The sequence below is a fragment of the Delphinapterus leucas genome, chromosome 3 (assembly GCF_059928025.1).
Source record: "Delphinapterus leucas isolate spDelLeu-1000000601 "Yukka" chromosome 3, BTC_Dleu_Yukka2, whole genome shotgun sequence".
In the NCBI taxonomy this organism is placed as follows: Eukaryota; Metazoa; Chordata; class Mammalia; order Artiodactyla; family Monodontidae; genus Delphinapterus; species Delphinapterus leucas.
The window spans coordinates 20,412,352-20,432,154 of record NC_143131.1 but is presented as its reverse complement, the minus strand read 5'-3'; positions in this window follow the sequence as shown (position 1 = coordinate 20,432,154).

Sequence of the window (19,803 nt, the reverse complement as noted above, 5' to 3'; positions counted from 1 at the left end):
AATTTTTGAGTTGACACCATAAAATCATTTGAAACCAAGATTTGGTTCTGTTTCAGAGATACAATTTTTATAACCTTGCTACTTTGATTAAATGGTGCAACTTTGAAGCTTTGGAAAGTAGGGCATCTATACAGATTGCATGCATACAACCCACTCATTCATTCATACATACTTTTATATACACCCTCAAGGACAAATGAGCAAACTTTCCCTGGAATTGAATGTTGGCATCTCCTCATTTATTTAGCCACTTATCCATATCTTGGTTTATAAACATCACATATTTACACCAACTTCTGACATGTATTTTCATACAATACATCATCTTGATAGTGTAAACCTTGTGGACAAGCAAAGGAACTTGTCTGCTGTGCCACCTGTTACAGGAAGATTTTCACCATCCTTTTCAGGAAAATCTTGTATGCCATCAGTCCTTTATTCCCTCACTCATTCATTTATTAACTGGCAACATGGTCAAAATGAAATTAATAAGACACTCATTAACTTGATACATATTAATTGAGCAGTTACTGTGTGCTCAGCATCATTCTTGATGATATGCAGATACAGCCTTTGCTCTAATAAGGTCCCACTTTGGTAAAGTATCTTGCACTGAAGTCACCTACTTTCATAGATTTAAGGAGGAAAGCTTCTAAGTGACCTTTTCTTGCACCCATGCATTCAAGAAATACGTGTGTGAATATATAAGCAGGCACTGCTCTGGTATTACACAGAATATCAATATGCACAAGCATTGCTAGCTCTTCTAAAGAGCTCACTCCCTGACATCTTGTGTGCAAGCTCTGCTTAGACCTGAGTATGGATCTCTACTCCTGTGTTGTAATATTATTAAAGTTGCCGTATACATTGTTATATAATGGATTAGTACAACTCCTGACTAGAGATCTGTGGTGCTCCATTTTAATGTCCATTTATAAGGGCTACTCCTCAAACATTTTGTTATCTGAAAGAACTAGACATAAACTGAGCATCAGTGTTGCATAAATGTTTTTATAAAGTTATCAGTCTGAAATAGATCGGAATTTTTTAAAACATTGGTCTTCCAACAAAAATAGTTTGAGAAGTACTGCTCTGGACCAGAGTTTCTCAAATGGGTGTGATTTTGCACCCCTCTTCTCCCTTGAGGACATGGGACAACCTCTAGAGACATTTTTGGTTGTTACAACTAGGAGACTGATGGTGTCACTGGCACCTAGTGGTCAGAGTCCAGGGCTACTGCTTAGCACCCCACAATGTATAGCCCCACACAGTAAAGAGCTGTCCCGTCTAATATGTCAGTGGTACTGATGTTGAGAACCCCTGCATTAAAGCTAATCAGGAAAGTTTGGAGTTTGTAGTATAGAGACTACACCATCTGTGATAAGGGCTTCTGAAGAGAGAATTTCCCTGAGAAAAAATGTTAAAAGAATTGCAAGGGAAGTGATATAGGACTGAAGAGAGTAGAATGCCTGAGAGAGTGTTGCAGTAATTCAAGCGTGAAGAGATGTAGGGTTTTAGATTAAGGTAGAGATGACAGTGAGCAAGAGAGAGGAAAACAAATATGACCTGTATGGGGTGGGGTGGGGTGAAGGAAGGAGGAGTTTCATGTCTCTTGACATAACAACGCCTCATGGCCATGCGGACATGCTGCTTAGTGTACTGGCAGCAACTCGAAGAGATGGAAGTAAGAAAGATGAGCCAGGTGTTAGATGTCTGTATTATTGAATACTGCTCAGCGTCCTATAATACACAAGGCAGTCCACAAGAATGGATCATCCAGTTCATAAAAGAGCCATGGTTATAAAACCTTGCTGCTATGGACTGAATACTTGTATCCCCAGAAATTCATATGTTGAAGCCCTAATCCCCCAGTGGAATGATATTTGGAGATGGGATCTATGATAAGTAGTTAGGGTTAGACCAGTTCATAAGGGTGGGACCCTGGTTTGATGGCATTAGTGCCCTTGTTAGAAAAGACACCACAGAACTAGTTCTCTCTCCCTCCACCATGTGAGAACACCACAAGAAGGTGAGCATGGAAAAGCCTGGGAAAGAGATCTCACTAGAAGCCAACCATACTGGCACCTCGATCTGAGATTCCCAACATCCAGATCTGTGAGAAATGAATGTCTGTTATTTAAACCATTGAGTTTATGGTATTTTGCTATGGCAGCCCAAACAGAGTAATACACCTGCTCTAGAAAATTGCAGACTACTAAACACAGCAACCATTCTTAGCCTTTTCTTAAAATTTAAAGAAGTAATACCACTGTATTAACTGCTTTTGAGATTTCATAAACACACTATTTTTATTTGGAGTTAACCTTTCTCCTGTATCAACTGGAGTGGATTTAAGTTTTTCTTTTTCCTGTTCAAGCGGTCTCTTCAAGTCATCTTTAGTGGTTGCTTTCTTTTTTTAAGGTTTTTGACCGCACCTGACAACATGTGGGACCTTAGTTCCCCGACCAAGGATCGGACCCATGCCTCCTGCATTGCAAGGCAGAGTCTTAACTACTGGACCGCTGGGGAAGTTCTAGTTGTTGCTTTCTTAACATCACAATTGAGCAGCCACTTTCTCACCCAGCTGATAATTGGATATAAAGAATATTTCTTTACCAATATTTAATCCCATTACCTTCAAAGTTTTGCTTGATGCGCACATCACCAGAAGTTTCAGCTTGCCCTAATGCTCACTTCTATTAACAGCACACTAAGAAAATGTCTGTGTCTCAAGGTCATAATAAAAGGTGCTTATTTGGTCCACAGGATTTGGAAGCAAAGGCCCTCAGTATGTCAGCACTGATGAGGTCAAAGCCCAAGGGTTAGGGCTTTAATCTTTTTAATGAATTTTGAATATTCTTTTTAAAATGCAGTGTTATTCCTATAGGTCACACAAGAGGCCATTTACATCAGGAAAATTATAAAAAAAGAAAGCCAAGGAGAGGTCTTCGTGCAGTCAAGTGGACGCAGAGCTGAGCTAAGCATCGGAATGTGTAGCTTAAAGTTCATACAATTAACCTGCAATGTAAATAAACAAAAAATAGTTCATGGTCCCCAAATAAATTGAATTTTTGATCACTAGGTTAGTGGTTTTAGCCCTACATGTTTACCTATGCATGTTTTCTAAATTCAAATGTTATTTTGTATACTATACAGAATTTCTAAGGAATAGGGTTTTAGGTAAGACAATCAGTACAGCCGTACTTTATCAAAGTCATGTATGTTATGGACTGACGTAACACATTAGCACAATTCTCAGTAAGTAAATAACTACATTAGGACCTGTAAAAGTACCATACCCAATATCTAGCAAATAGAATGCCTAAGATAGGTAACAACAACAAAAATTGCTACTATTTGTGGAGCACATGCAATATGATAATTACTATTTTTACATTTACTATATTAAAATCCTCATAGCAGCCATACAAACTAGATATCCTAATCACTTCTTTTGTAGGCAAAGAAGCTAAGACAAAAAATAATGTGACCGCTTACCCAAGATCAGACTTGGTATCTAGACACCCCGAGTTGTGATGGGGTAAAGTTCAAAGTGAACACAAAGCAAAAATCTGCCACTTGAGAATAAAGGATATACATTTTCATAGTCTTATCCCACAGTTAATGATGTCACTCTTGTGCCTGTAGGCAATTTAGTAAGAAAGGGTTTTGTGGTCAAATAAATTCTGGGAACATCTTAGTTTGTATTTGTCTCTTAGAGAATCACAACATATTAACATACTAAGGCTTACCTGTCCAATTTATAATTTAAAAAAGTTTCGTTTCACTTTAGAATACCACAGTTAAGGTATTTTTTTAAAAACATCTTTATTGGAGTATGATTGCTTTACAATGGTGTGTCAGTTTCTGCTTTATAACAAAGTGAGTCAGCTATACATATACATATATCCCCATATCTCTTCCCTCTTGCGTCTCCCTCCCACCCTCCCTATCCCACCCCTCTAGGTGGTCACAAGGCACCAAGCTGATCTCCCTGTGCTATGGGGCTGCTTCCCACTAGCTATCTATTTTACAAAACCCTTTTATCTCATATACACAGTAGGGATATGTAGAAATATTTATAATTTGAATCTACAGGTAACCCATTGAAACATATTTAATTAATAAATGTTAGTCTAAAAATATCATTTATGATAGATAAAAGTACAATAGGAATGTTAAAGTGGTCTAGTTTAAAGAATCATACATGTATTATAAAAGTTATTAATGGTAATTAGATTATACAACAGTAAATTTTTAACAAAAACTGTTCACTATCTTTTGGTTATGTAATCATTAATTACCATGTTTTAGTCATCTAATGCCCTTTAACAAACCACCCAAAAAGTTAGTGGCTTAAAAAACAACATTGGCTTATTATTTCTTAATGGACAAGTGTCTTAGGGTTGTCCAAAGAAAGAGAACTGATAGGATTTATATTTATATTTAAGAGATTTATTTATGAGGAGTTGGCTTATATGATTTTGGAGGCTGAGTGAGAAGTCCCATGTTCTGCCATCTTCAAACTAGAGACCAAGGAAAGCCACTGGTGTATTTCGGTCCTATTCTGAAGGCCTAAGAACAGGGAAGCCAGTGGCATAAGTCTCAGCCTGAGGTCAGGAGATGACAGATGTCCCAGCTCATTCAGTCAGGCGGAAAAAGGGGGTGAATTCTTTCTTCCATTGTCTTTCGCTCCATTTAGGCCCTCAATAGATTAGATGATGCCCACCGATATTAAGAAAGACAATATACTTTACTGAATGCACTGATTCAGGGGCTGGGGAAGAGGAGACTATAGGTGATGTCGGTCAAAGGGTACAAGTTTTCAATTATAAGAAGAATATCTTTTAAGAATCTAATGTACAGCATGATGACTATAGTGAATAATACAATGTTGTATATATGTAGCCCCTACTTTACAAAAGTTCTCTTTAGATCACTTCACTTTTATGAAATATCTATGTTAGTACTTGTTTTAGTTAACCAAAAGAAAGACGAAGAGGATTTTCGCTTTTAGGAAAAAGGTCAAAAAGTAAAAATAGCACTTAGAGCAGCAAGTATGGCACCACCAAACTCCTTACCTACGAAGTACACTCAGAATCTTGACATCAAGCTGCCATAAATTGGAACTGTGTTGGTGAGCATCTTTATCTCGATTTATTTTGTGGTCTGTTAGCAAGAGGTGTCCTAAGATAATTGCCTCTTCACTTTACGCTGTTTTGGCTTATGAAAGGTTTCAAAGGAATGCTTTATTTTTTGGTACTGGGGGAAACCTGTGCTAAATCATTCTCACCACATAAAGTAAAAAGAAAGTTAACTATATAAGGTGATGGATGTTTTAATTATCCTGATCTTGGTAATCAGTCCACAGTGTGTATGTCTATCAGATCATCACATTATACATGTATACAGTTATATTTCTCAATTATCCCTCAATAAAGTTAAAAAAAATTTTTTTAAACTAAAACTTTGGCCTATCAAGAAAAAAAATGCTAATCTCATCCAGAAATTCTCACATACACACTCAGAAATAATGTTTAGCCAAATATCCAGGCTTAGTCTAGTCAAGTTGACATAGAAATTTATAAATTTTACCATTATAACAGGGGGCAGTTGTATGCGTTTTCTGTTTCTTGGGGTCCTGTCTTCGCTCACAAGTCTGAAATCCTTTCCTTCTCCACACAGTGTCTGTCTGTCTGTCTGTCTGTCTCTTTCCCCCTTCCCTTCCCTCCATGAGGTGTCTCTTTGTTCAGTCTAGCTTGGACTTTCTCATAGCATGGTGGCAGGTCTTCAAGAGGAGGACGTAGAGGCTGCATCTTTTCTTAAGGTGTTGTTTAGAGGTCCCAAAACATCACTTCCAGGGCAATGTATCCTAGACAAACTAGATTCTACTCCTTGGTGTGAGAGCATATGCATGTCCATCTATTCAGTGCTTTGTAGGAAATCTTAAAATCAACAATAAACCATGTTTTAATGGTTTTAGACATGTTTAAAGCATAAGGAGAATCAGACAAGCAAGGGCTTTTTTTGCACATTTTATGGAATTTATTCTAAAAACATTTCACAAAAGCAAGGACTACAACTTCCAAAACTTCAAATATTAGAAATATAGATATTATATATGTATATATTTTTGAAATTTATATACATACCTGAAAATATCAATGTATATATTAATCTAACAAACAAGCACCTAAAACTCCTTTATATTTAACTCATAGATTTTATTAAGTTTTTATTCTTTCTCAAAATGTTTCAAATATCCCAGTAGCACAGAAGTCTTCAACTGTGCTCAAGACACTCTTGGAATTACCATAGGGGCTACAATACTTGAATTCTTAACCAAACCTCATTTCAGCATGGGAGGGGTGTATTGATACTTTGATCTGTTTTATTTATTGGGCTTTCAACATGAGGTTTATTTAATGAATTACTTACCTAAAAAGCACGGATAAAATCTAACCATACAACTTAACACTTGGAGAAACAAAAGTCACGATAGGTTTAATGATTTATTCAAGGTCAAGTAACAAGTCTACAGGAAATATACAAAGAAAAGGCCTCCTGACTTTGAATTTTAACTCTTCAAAACTACAATGTTTCTTTTGTTATAGCAGATATATTTTGACAATAGTAGCATTACACAGGGAAAAAGAGGACTTGGAAGAAAGATGAGAAGATATAGAACAAACTTTCTTAACCTTACAACTATGGAAGTTTTTCCCAATTAATAATTTTTGTGGGGGGCTGTCATATGAATAGTAGGATGTGTAGCAGCACCCCTGGCTTCTACATATTAGATGCTAGAAGCATCCCTTCCTGAAGTTGCAACAACCAAAATGTCTTCAGACGTTGTCAGATGCCCTCTGGGTGGCAAACCTCTGCCCCCAATTGGAATCACTGGTATACAAAGAAAAATTTCAAAAATAGTTGGTGGTTCGGGAAAAATACAAGAGAGAGACAGCGTACAAAACGTGGGAACATCCATTTCCTTTGATAATTCAATGAGGGAATTTTCAGGATATGCTTCTTTAGAGCAACAAATAACAGTGATTTGCCCTACATATTTTTGTACTGTGATTACAGTAGTTTCATTTAATGTCATTTGCCTTAGATATCTTTATTATTGAATGAAATAATGGCATTATGCAATGTGTATATGTTTATTATTTGATATTCTAAAATTTTGACTATTCATTTGTTACAAATAGGTCACATAACCATGCTTCAAGAGGTTTTTAAGCTTTACTATTAAAATTTCCATCAATTCTAAGACTTTTGGGGATCAGTTCCAGGTTTTAGTTATACCATGTTAATATCAATTCACATCTGAGACTTTGTAAACTGGAAGTCATCAAAAAAGTTAAGTGTAAGAAAAACTCAGCATACTGTAGATTTAAAAGTCCAAGCTAAATTTGTACTTCCCCATGGTGAAATTAAATCAAGTCTTAATTCAGCAGAAGTTTAAATTAGCAGAATTAGAGCTTGAATAAGTTATTTTTGAGCTCTGCGAGACCTGTGTTTAAAAAAAAATCTGGTATATCCTACATTGATTGAAAACAGATTTTTCATAAATTGTGAATTTTTCTTATTATGAACTCTGAAACTATTGGATAAGGACACAGTATGAGATATCTATCATTTAACCATCAGAATTGTCTATACCAAAGCAAATCAGAGAAATCAGACCATAGCTCCCTTCCTACATGTGTCATAGTCTTCCAGGTAAAATCCTCTCAGTATGAATAAAGATGCTTTGAGAAGGTACAAGCAGTGTAAGTCAGTTACAGCAGGGCCACATGTGATTGTACCCGAGTGGGGCATCAGAAAGCCTTGCCAGATATGTTTGACCACATCACGGTTAATGTTTTCTCTCTTGTTTCTCTTATTTTCTGTTTCTTATTTGGACCTATTGTGCAGCTCCATGTCGTTTGCCCCTAATAGTACCTGAGATATTGACCCGTTTCCACATTTCATAGTACTGACTAACCCCCTCTCAGCATGGCATTCTCATCCTCAGGCCTACCTGGTAGCCTGGAGTCCACAGACCCTCTGTGGCAAAGTCTCCAGGTATAACCTCACAATGTCAGTCATGATGAGGGAGGAGCTGTTTCCTGGCTGCACAGGAGCTCAGAGGGAATTTGGGGTCTAGTTGCTTCTCATAAAGGAGACTTTAGCCAGTCTTTCTATTTTTATACTTATGTGTCTTCTGACATTCAAAAGTACCACTTGCCTTCCTTTCTGAATCTTTTCTAGATTCTTTGGCGTGAATTGGAATTCCTCTTGGCATCTGTACCTGCAAACTCAGTATTATTTTTCAGTGTTCTAAGTTCTATATCACTGCCCCATCCACTCTCTAGTATGCCATATTTTTACTGTTTTCTCTTCCGATCTTTATAACTTTGGAGGTGTATGTTTTTGTATAACATTCATCTTACTGGTTTTTCAGGAAGGAGAAGAAATAAACATGTGTTTATACTATTAGGGTTAGCTCTCATATTTAGATCTCTGAGTATTTCTTTCGGGCAGAAAATTTAGAAGATAACTGAAAAGTTTTCTTAAAGTTAAAACAAATTGTTACTTTGATAGAAGTTTACACCTGCATGTACTTACAGTGTTATTTTAGGTAATTAAGAAATTAAAAAAAAATGAAGAATATCCCCATTTGATATGTTGGTTGTTGGACCTATCACTCTCCATGTTGATTTATATGAGCTGTTACTCTCATTTGTATTTGCATTTTATAGTTTTACTATTAGAAACTCAAGATAATAGGTATAATTATTTTAATAAAAATATGACTATAACTGTAATAATATTTTACACAATATGTTATACATTAGAATATATAATATTCTAAATACAAGGTGATATTCAACCCATCCCTCACCAGGTACATCCCATGCTTCACAGATGAATACACCAAGGATTACAGGGCATATATTCAGCAGATCAGGTTAATGAACGTGATGGCTACATCAGACTTTCAAAGTATTTAAAAATAGCATAATTCATTTATCCTCTATTTTGTCATTTTCTAGGCTATTTCTAATGTATCATTTGATTATAGGAAGGTAAAATGAAAGACAGTGAAAAGAATTAAAGAAGAGATAAACACTAAGATGGCATTATTGCATCTATAACTCTCATCCATCCTCCCCCAGCTAAAAAGCCTCACTTTCCAAAAATGATTGTATGGAGCATTTTGTGATTAGACAAGAAAATGAAACTGAATCGCACTATTTGTCTTTAGCACATTATGTTCAGTTCTTTTGAAGGTGAGATGTGGGCAACAGAAGAAGATAAAGAGGGGAATCAGAATTTGGGGAAAAAGCTTCCAAAGCACAAAAGCAGACACATACACAAAAACATTTATGAGATGAATGTGTCAATACATGTAAAAAAGACTCCAGAAGAAATATTAAAGTTCTCTAGTAAGGAATATAATTTTCAAAAAAATTTAGCTGAGATTTATAGCACCTGTTCAGAAATAAAAAATATAAAAATTGCTTTGATAATTTAATAATTAGTATAACTATAGATTAACACAGAGAATAATTAAAAATTTGAAAGGAGCTATTTACTATTTTATTTGCATAAGTACAAATGTTATTAAAAAGGTATAGTTATCCCAAAGTTATTTGTTGCTGGTGATAAAACTTTGAATTTTAAAGGGTATTATTGTTTTCATGACTGTTAGTTTAAGATGGTTTAAGAAATCCGTTCTGTCATTTTTGGAAAAGTTCAATTTAAACCGTTAAATATAGCCATTTTTTTCACTCAAAAAGAAATTGCACTTTAAAGTTCAAACTTAGCAAACTGAGCATTTTAATGAGGCAGGTATTTCTATTGGGTCAAGTTTCTTCAAAGAAAGAATACTTCTATGCTTTTAGCAAAATGTTAGACATCTTTAAACTCTGCCCTTCTAAAAACATCTGAAGCCAATATATTTTAATGGACTTTAAGGATAACTTCTTGTCTTTTCTTTCAAATGAGTCCATATAAAATTCATCTAGGTTAATGTGGAAGTTAAATATATGAAAAAGCAAAATTAGGACAAAATGAAAAATATATATGCTGTTATAATTATTTTCTTAATATTACCTCTTCCCACAATTCCATTTCCTGGAATAAAGATAAGTTATTTTCAAAGTGCAGTTTCATTAAGGATCCCATTCCTGCAAGACCCGTTTCTCAGGAGGAACTTAGGTATTTCTTGGTGGTTTGAATTTTACTTAAAACTGACATTTTTGACTTGATAATAGCTAACAATTTGAAGCAGGAATGACAAAAGTCTAAATCAAAATAGTCAGATATTGTAGTAGATGGAGACGTTGAATCCTAACAGCTTAATTTCAATCTTTTAGTATTTTGTTTTATCTTTGTTTTATCCCAGTGTGCTGCTACTCAGAACTTTCTTCAAGGACCAGGCTTGACCGTCAGCAGTCTATGGGTCTGCAGAGAGTCCTTTCTTGCTGACCTCTGATCCTAGAATAGAATGATCTTTTTGCAGTAAAGTAGAGAGGGAAAATTTTCTCCCTGTTGCCAGTGGCTGCTGGCACTGGGTAAAGATGGCCAATGTCTCTAATGTCTTTCCCTGGTGAAAAGGAAACTGTGATGATTAATTTTATTTGTCAACTTGACTAGGCCCAGGAGTGTGACGGTATTGGGTCAAATATTGTTCAGAGCCTGTCTGTGAGGGAGTTTCTGGATGAAATTAACATTTGAATCTGTAGATTGAATAAAGCAGATTGCCCTCCCTAACGTGTGTGAGCCTCATCCAATCAGTTGAAGGCTTGAAGTGGTGCGTGAAGTTAGGAGTTATAAAGTTATAAAGCAAGTAATAAAATGAAGAAGTATGAATACTGATCGCAGCAGTGATAGGACAGGAAAGAGGGCATTGAATATAAATGATATTGCAGGTAGAACATGAAAATTTTGATATCTGGGGAAATAAACTGTGAGAGAGAAAGAGAATGAATAAGAGGAATAGTTCAAGACAACTTTGCAATTTGAGCCATAGATGACAAAGAAAGATTGTTTTCTTGCATGGATGTACGTGGGGTGAGTTTGTTTTAGGCCATATTACATTTTAATGGTTAGTTAGTGATATATTCATGGAGAGGTATCAGACAGTCTGTAGAAAATGGAAGGAAAAGAATCTGGAGCTTATAGAGCAGCTATAGATATAGAATATGTGTAGAATAGTATTTCAATATGTGAAAGTAGTTGAAATTCTCATGGAGGAGTGTATGAAGAGAGAAAAAATATGCCATCAATTCAGCACTGGCACTTTCTTTAAGGAAAGCAGAAGTTAAAAGAAGGCAGTCACTGAAGGAATCCAGGGAAAGAACAAAGAAAAAGATAATCAGAGAAAGAGTTTTCAAAGTCAGGAGGGAGATTAACACCATGGATTGTCACTGAGAGATCCTGATACCTAGCTCTAAGGCCAATCAGGAGGGACTTTCTCAAGAATGGCAGGGAACCCTGGAGTGGTCCATTTCAGCGAGTAAGTTTGGCTAGAGTACCCAGGGATAAGGTTTATGAGTGGGTGGCAAAGTTGCTCAAGGCATAGACTTTTTTCAGAGTTCTGCAGTGAAATAAATGGGGAGCAATGGAAAAATATTTGAGGGATCGGAGCATTAAGGTCAGGCTAGAAAAGGTCCATGCATGTTTGTACGCTGAGGGTTAGAAACCAGCAGACTGGAAGAAACGAAGACATACCTGAAGCATGATTCTGGTGGGGAAAGATAGACTCAGGAAGGTTGATTAGGCTAATTTAGGGAAGTAACAAGGACACTATTTTTGGAGAAAGGAGCAAAAGAAGGTAAAAAAACACTTCAATGCTACTAGGAGTAAGTAGTACTGAAGTTAGAGGATCTCCTGTAAGATGGTCTTGCAGTTCAATGAAAAAAAGGCAGCTTCACTGCTGAGTCTAAGAAGGGGATGGAGAAAATCTGAATTTGGAGGACAGCAGAAATGAAATAAAGAAAGCCAACCAGGATGAGGGCTCAGTGAAATTTGCAGCAGCTGTAAATAGCAAGTAATTTTCCCAAGCCAATCTTAAATAAACCAGAGCTGAGGCAGACAGCGCACGCAGTTGAGTAGTATGTAAAAACAGAGCATGGGCTTTTGAGTTGGACAGATTTGAAATCGATATTTGGTGCTCCAGTTTAATTTACCACCAGTGTGACCTTGGTCAGTTTATATATTCATGCCAAGCTTCAAGTACTTAATCTATAACCTGGGGATAATACTTCTTTTCTAGTGTGGTTGTTTTATTACCACATAGTAATGTGCATAAAGGACCTACCAACCACAGTCATTATCTAATACTTATTCATTTTCAAATGGTAATTGTGTCCCTTCATAATTTGAAAGCAATGGCTGTCTCATTGTGAGAGCTTTCTTGTCTAAGGTAGTTGATAGCAGGAGTCGTTTGAGAAATGTAGTACTTTCCTGACGCACTAAAGGGCACACCACATTAATTATTGCTAATTGTGACTAATAGGCAATATTGGACTATAAATGTTGTCTTTCTTCGCAAGAAGAAGGACAATCAATATGGTTGTGTCTTATGGGCTTAGATTTTGATTAGTGCATCATACAAATGAGTCTCATATTGTGACAGTTGTGACAGACACCATATGGCCTGTGAATCCTAAAATATTTAACATCTGCTCTTTACAGAAAAGTTGACTGACCCCTGCTTTAGGTGACCAACTAATATTGCTAGTAAAATAGTGCCAGAATGTTCTAGGTCACCATTGCCATAGTTAACATTTATATTATTCATGAAGAATCTCCCTCACTTTGTAGTGTGCTATAAAATAAATTAGGTTTCCCTTTCACCTGGAAGTTGATTGAGGATAAATGTTACATGTCCTTTCTACACTGTTTGTCAAAGACTTGACCATAAATACGGGCTCCAAAATTTTAATATTGCTCCTATTTACACTTTACTTATCACATTCAAAGAACAAAATGTTAAACATTGTATACGCAAACTTCAGGACTTCCAAGGGACCAGCAAAAAAGATGAGTTTAGAAATGCAATTAATATATATTACTAAGCTAAAATATCATTAAATATTAAAAGAATAAAATATTAATGTCTATCAAAGATTCAGCTTCCCCAATTCAATCGCCCATTAAGTTGCAAGCACAGATAAAGTTCAAAATGCTAATTGATAAAAGTAGAAACGAAATATGTTCCTATAGGGATTTTTCTTTTTAATGAGCTCTATGTTACCAGAAGCATACTAGGAACGTAAAACACATGATCTCCTTTCGTCTTCCCACCTCCTCCCTAGATAAAGAGCAATTAAAAAGAATATGCTTTAGCGAGAAGGAGAAAGGATAAGAAAGCAAGCTTGTTTGCTTGTCCCACAAATAATGCAACAGAGCATCTAAAGGTAGACAGCAGAGCTATACAATAAGTAATTAACCCAAACCAAGTGCAATATATTTAGGTGTACGTATAATAAAACGAGTGGTACTCTTAATCTAATTCATGTCTAGCTGCCAGGTATTTCACTACAGTATATATCTTAGTCACACAAGTAATGTACAAATAACTACATCGTCTTTCTAAAACATAGACTAAGAAGTTCCTTTTTGCTAAATATTAGGATCACTGAAGGGTTACACTTTACTTACACTTCAGTTGATGTCGTTAATTAAAACCCTGGTGTACTGAGCTCCTACACACTCTGTACAAAGTCTCTTTCTATCTCATGCTCCAATAACTATGACTCCATATTTCTTTCTATGCTTAAAGCCAGTTTGGATAAGTGAAACCGCATGACTGTGTTATTCATACAAGTATTCACCCCCTGCCGTGTAAACTGGTTTTAATGGCACCTCCATAATTGTTCTTGAAGTAAAACTAGGATCTAACTTATTTCATGGATTCCTTATAATGGATGTCTTTATGTATAATGAAGCATTCTAAAGAGTAAAACCTGTTTCATTGCTACATGTATATTTATCTAAACCTGTTCAACTATAGAATTATAAAGTTCCAGTTTCTGCCTTACGGAAATGTCAAGTTTCCATCACATCAATGCAACTAGATAGACTTATATAGATAAATACAGATAAATCGTTATGTAATTAAGTAAAGAAAAAGTAACATCATCTCTATCCATGTCTTTGCTCTGAAATCTCACAGCTAAAGTGTAATTTAATTTTCTTTGGTTTTATCTCTTTCTCATCATCGAAGGTAAACTTTAACAAAGCAAAAATTTTAAATTTCTTAAATCAGAAAAGAAAAACAGTGCATACCTATTATTGTATAAGAACAAATATACGACCTCTATAATGTATTGGACGTTCTATATTCCAGACACTGTAATTTACAAACATCATTATAGTGTATTTAAACCTCACCACAACTTAATGAACTGCATGATATGTCCATTTCATAGATAAGGAAAATGATGTTCAAGCTATACAGTAAAATGTCAGCTCTATGTAACATTAGACACTGTGCTTTGAGACACTCTGTCATCCTAACTCCAAGTGCACAGTGATGATAGCTTTATGGAGGGGAAATTAAAGATGAATATGGATGTGGAGAAGTCTCTAAGTTGGAGGTGAATGTTTACAAGTTGAATATGAAAGAATTCCACTTTATATCTTCAGTGTTCAAACTAAAGTAGAAATTGACATGATCTCTAGAGAGTAAAAATTGTGATGATGAAGATATAGGTTCTTAAAAGAAAACACAAGTAGATTGAATTGAGCAGTACCACCCTTACTTTTGGGCAAGGAGGGCCCTGCTCTTAGCCCTATACCTCAAGGGGCCCTCCTCCAATGCCTGAAACCAGCCAACAATGACAGTATGTCAGGACAGGGCACACCAGATCTTGTCCCACCTGTGTTCCTGTCACCAAAGTGTCTATTGCAAAATCTTCTGCCTCCCTCTGGTGGCTTGGAATACCTGGCACTGGCAAAGCCATCTTGGAGGAGTGTGCCCCTGGACACTGGCACCCAGGAAGGTTACCAGTGCTAGGCAAGGTCCAGACCTCATGTCAGGAAGTCCTCTAGCGTTGACTGAGCCTCTCTCGGTGGGTTTCCTAAAGGCCATTGCTCAGTAATGACAACTAGCCATCATGCTAGTTACTGTGATTATTGTGCTTTCTCTAGTTTTTGATCACTGTGATGACACATGTCATTGTGAAGACTAACCCTGGGTTAGTCTTAGGCTGTGTTGAACAAAGGACAAGCATTTCTTGTGCCAGTGGACTGTTCCTCTTGCTCTGCTATGTCCTTTGCCCACTGTTTCATCCAGTGGGAGAGTGGAGGTTCAAGGAGAGGCCAACGCATTTGACCACATTCTAGGAATTTAAGGATTATGGTAACTAGTGCAAGAAAAACATGGTTGGAAGCTGTATTGTTCTACATTTATGCTATAAAATTCCAAATAGCAAATTTAATATGTCTCAGAAAAAAATAATCTTTCCCATTTTTCTACTTAATCTACGAAAGAATTGCATTCATTGTCATTATCAAAACCTAGACACAAGCTTTGAGAGAGTCACTGAAAGCCAATATTCACAGACAGTACGATGGATGAGTAATGATATAAACTTCATTAGTAAGTGGCATTAGGGAACTGAAGAGGCAAAAGATCTGATTGTTTCAATATAAACAGACTCCGAAGAGTCATTGTGAATAATAATACTGCTGCTACCTTTTTCTGGTAGGGGAGCATATAAAATTAGCCAGTAATGATGCATTTGATGGCAAAGGACACCAAGATGGTTCCTGAACCTGAAAAGGTAGAGGAGGTCCCTGAACACTAAGAATAATGTTAACATGCACTGTTTGGACAGTAAAAAAAAAAAAAAAAAAATACATTAATACCTCATTTGTACTCTCATTGTTAATCTTTATCAATATGTCACCATACCTCAGATGAGCCCATAGATTTTATAGAACAGATTTTTAAAAAATCGTTTATATAGACAGAAGCCCACAAAAATACCTCTCAAGGCCCTGAACACCCTAGGGGTAGCTTTACAGAGAGTTGCTGTGGGAATGATCATGAAAGTTGATTTTAAAAATCCATGAAAAATAGCCTTGGAAGCATGGAGGGCCCAGTTCAGGTTGGAGACCAGGCATCTGTACTGGCATGAATCTATAAAATTGTGAGATATTTTCTCCCTCAGTAGCTAGATGCTTGGTTGATGGAAGAGGAAAGAATCGTGTTGACTTAGATTCTGGTAAAATGTAAATAGAGAAACAAAAGACAAGGAAGGAGAGAGTAGAGACAAGGAAATGAATTACTGTACTGCAGTACCGTGGCTAGATCAGGGTTAAAAATAAACCGAAGAGGGCTTCCCTGGTGGCGCAGTAGTTGAGAGTCCAACTGCCTATGCAGGGGACGTGGCTTCGTGCCCCGGTCTGGGAAGATCCCACATGCCGCGGAGCGGCTGGGCCCATGAGCCATGGCCACTGAGCCTGCGCGCCCGGAGCCTTTTTTTTTTTTGACTTGGCTTTGTTGGCCACCACTTTTGTAATATTTCAACAAGTTACTCTATTTTGAGGCCGTCCCAAAGGTGCACTGATCCTCAGATCCCAGTGACCTCTCCACTTGTGACCACATTATTCCTTCCTTCTGAAACCCTTCTCATATTTTCTCTCCTTGGAAAATTGCTATTAATCTTCCAAGATCTACTTCAAAGTTGCAGTTTTTGCAGTGTCCCTTTACCCAATTTTTGATAACTACTTGTCCTCAGCTAGTATTAGTCCTGGGTTTTCTTACCTTAGCTAAAATGGTTTCATGAACTGTGTTCTTGCAGGCTGTGCTTATGCTGAACTAATGCCCTGTGTCTTGTTGAAGCACAACTATTATACTACCTGTTTTGTTTCTTTTTTGACACCTCCCTCAGCCTATGTCTTTCTAGTGTCATTTATTTTCATTGCTGTACATCTTTACCACTACCCCACAGTGAAGTACGTTAGCTAATTACAAGGGGATTTATTTTTATGCCAGAAGCAGGCAGAATAATACAAGAGAGTTTATCTAATTATTTAATATACTCTCTTTACTGGTAAAATGTGTGTCTGGTCTTACTGCTTTGTCACCTAAGAGCTTTAGCTAAGTATGATATTTCTCCTGACTCTAGTGTTATCCTCTTTTATTAAAGTTCATGGTGCTCAGACCTACTGGAAAATGGACTTGAGGATATGGGGAGGGGGAAGGGTGAGCTGTGACAAAGCGAGAGAGAGGCATGGACATATATACACTACCAAACGTAAGGTAGATAGCTACTGGGAAGCAGCCGCATAGCACAGGGAGATCACCTCAGTGCTTTGTGACCGCCTGGAGGGGTGGGATAGGGAGGGTGGGAGGGAGTGAGACGCAAGAGGGAAGAGATATAGGAACATATGTGTATGTATAACTGATTCACTTTGTTATAAAGCAGAAACTAACACACCATTGTAAAGCAATTATACCCCAATAAAGATGTTAAAAAAAAAAAAAAAGAGTTCATGGTGCTGGCCCACTGTGTTTTCAAATGTTTATGTATTCATAACTCAACTTAGTAATACATAAATCTGATTTGTTTTTGTGATTGTTCTTGAATAAGTTAGGTATGATATTCTTAACTATGATTACAACATAATAAAGCAAACCTTTACCCTTCTTATCTGATATCGTATATACTTAGCACACATGCACACAAACTCCCAAACCTACAATTATACATACATGTGAACATACAGATATCAAAAATAGTTTAAATATTTTCCAATAAATTATAAGTAAAAATATTTCATAATTAAGTTCAGTTGAAATAGTTATATAAGGCGTTTAGTTCTATTTGCCTTTGTTATGAATCAAGAGGTTTCAAAAATACTAATTGCCTTAAGAATTTGAACAAAGTTGCACCAAACATTCTTGTGCAAACATTTTTGTTCACATGTGCAAGAATTAGTCTAGTATGTACATACAGGAGTGGAATTGCTGGGGCAAAGGTTACCTGCATTTTCACCTTTACCAGATATTGCCAAATTATTCTTCAAAGCAGTTGTGTTAGTGATCACTTCCAACTCTATATGAAAGTTTCCATCACTTCATTCCCTTGAAATTATTAATAATTTCAGGCTTTATATTTAACTTTTTAAATTTTTTTCTTTTTGCTAGTCTAACTATGAAATACTATGCCATTGCTGTTTATTTTGCATCTTCCTGATAATGGCTAAAGTTGAAGTTCTTTTTATATGCTTACTGGCAGTCCTGTTTTTATTTTATATGAATATCCAGCTTATAGCCTTGTAAATGTAATGTTTTTATTGATTATTGAAGTTCTTAATATAATCTATACTCTAAACTTTGCTCCATAAATTACAAGTGTCTTCTCAGTCCCTGCCATAGATTTTCCTTTTGTTTGTAAAGTTTAATTTTGAATACATGATTTAATTCTAATTCAAATGTATCATTTTGATTTGTGCTTTTAAATTTTCACTAAAGAAAACTTTTTAATTCATATTTCATAAAATATTCTGTATTTTCTTTTATATTTTAAGCTTTTGTTTCTCTACACATCTGAAAATTATTTTGTGCATTGTATGATGAAGGAAATCTACTTTCATTTTGTGCATCTGCCTAGCAAATTGTTCCAGCACCACTTATTTAATTTAATATTCTGTTCTTTTCTTATTAATTTTGATGACATCTCTTCTCTATATCAAGTTTCCATATAGGTATAACATTATTTCTCAATTTTCCCTTATACTGAATAAATCGTTTGGGCTCTATCTGTGCCAGTAGTGATACAACATTTTTTTCTTTCTTTTATAATAATTTTTGGTATCTGATAGGGAGAACTTTTTTATTTTTATATTTCCAGCATAATCTGTGTACTTCTTGGGTTTTGCTCTTTCAAATGAGTATTAGGATTAGCTAGACATGGCTCATGAGATTGCTTCTAGGTGTGTATATATATATATATATATTTTTTTTTTTATTTTGGTTCAATTTGTTTGTTATAGTTCTGACATGCTCTTACCTTATAATTTTTCTCTTATTTTTTAACTCAGAAGAAATTAAATATATTTATGATATGTCTTTTATGGATTGTTCTATTATTTCTAGTTCTTAAGAAACAAATCTTTCATTTACTTGCTTCTGCTAACTTTCATTCATGGTGTTTTGCTTTTTCTCTGGCTTCCCCTCATGACCCCTACTATGGGAGTCTAATGTCTTAGATTGTGAAAGAACCTCTTTAAGATGTTTTGCATTTGCTCTGCTGAGTCTCTACTGGTTTCACCAGTGCCATACCAAGTTTCATGTTCATGTTTTGGGTTGGAGTCCCTATACCATATATGCGTATGAATTTAAACTTCATATGCACATTAGGTCCACACTTGCCATCTGCTTTCTCAAGGATGACATCTTTTCTATCTATGGTGCGTGGTGAGCACCTGGTATTTGTGTAGCTTCTCAGAACTGATGGGTAGAAGGTTTTTCTAATTTCATTCCATAGATGGGGCTACTCTTCTACATACCCCTTACATGCAAGTATCTCATCTCTAGTTCCTTTAGTTCATATGCCCTGCGAGCTGGATTCTCTTAACAGCAGTGGGAATTTAAATCCCATTAAACCATTCATGCCTTTATTTGTGATAATTTCCTGAATTATCAGCTCCCATTCTTCCTTTATTGCTAACGCCTCTTATTTTATTGCTAGCTACTTTCTTAGTGTCAGGGTCCCTTGAAAACTGACCAAACGGAAGACATAAATTGTGCCAATAGTAATAATGTACAAATGTAATATGCTTCAGAATTTA